The sequence below is a fragment of the Gavialis gangeticus genome, unplaced genomic scaffold, assembly GCF_001723915.1.
Source record: "Gavialis gangeticus isolate Ggan-Ray unplaced genomic scaffold, GavGan_comp1, whole genome shotgun sequence".
Classification (NCBI taxonomy): domain Eukaryota; kingdom Metazoa; phylum Chordata; order Crocodylia; family Gavialidae; genus Gavialis; species Gavialis gangeticus.
Genome location: NW_017729009.1, coordinates 10,729,086 through 10,729,684, shown reverse-complemented (window position 1 = coordinate 10,729,684; position 599 = coordinate 10,729,086).

The window sequence follows — 599 nt, the reverse complement described above, 5'->3', positions numbered from 1 at the left end:
CCGGGCTGGAGCAAAGCCTGGCGGAGACGGGCCTGGCGGCGCGTCCGCGCAGCGCTAGCGGTGCTGAGCATCGCGCAGGTGGGCGCGGGGCCCCAGCGCCAGTCTGGCTCCCAGAACCGGGTTTGGAGGGAGGGTCTCGCACGGTGCCAGCCTGCAGGCGCCCCCCTGCTATCCGGCCCTCCGCACAAGGGCAGAGCCGCCCCTGCCTGAGCGCGGGGCGAAGGGCCGGCCCTGCTCCGGCACTGGGGCCCGGGCGCTGCCCTGCGTCTGACCGACCTTCCCAGGCTCTTCCGCCTCTCCTGTGGGCCCTGCTCCGGCTCCTGGCGTGGGGATGCAAAGGGAGGTGGGCGAGGCCGGCGGCCTGGGGCTGCGCTGGCTTATGGCCCGGCAGTTGCTGGGTGACAGGTGAGGTGACAAGGGCCCCGAGTTCCATGTTCTGAGCTGTCCCGGGGCAGGGACCAGGGCTGGGCATGGGCTGTCCTCTGCTGAATGGGGACACCCCTGCGCCACGGCCCCTGAGCATCCATCCGTGCCGCAGCCACTTCCAGGAGCCAGTGGGCCCCCCCCGGGAGAAGTGGGGCTCACGCAAGGGTGCCCCG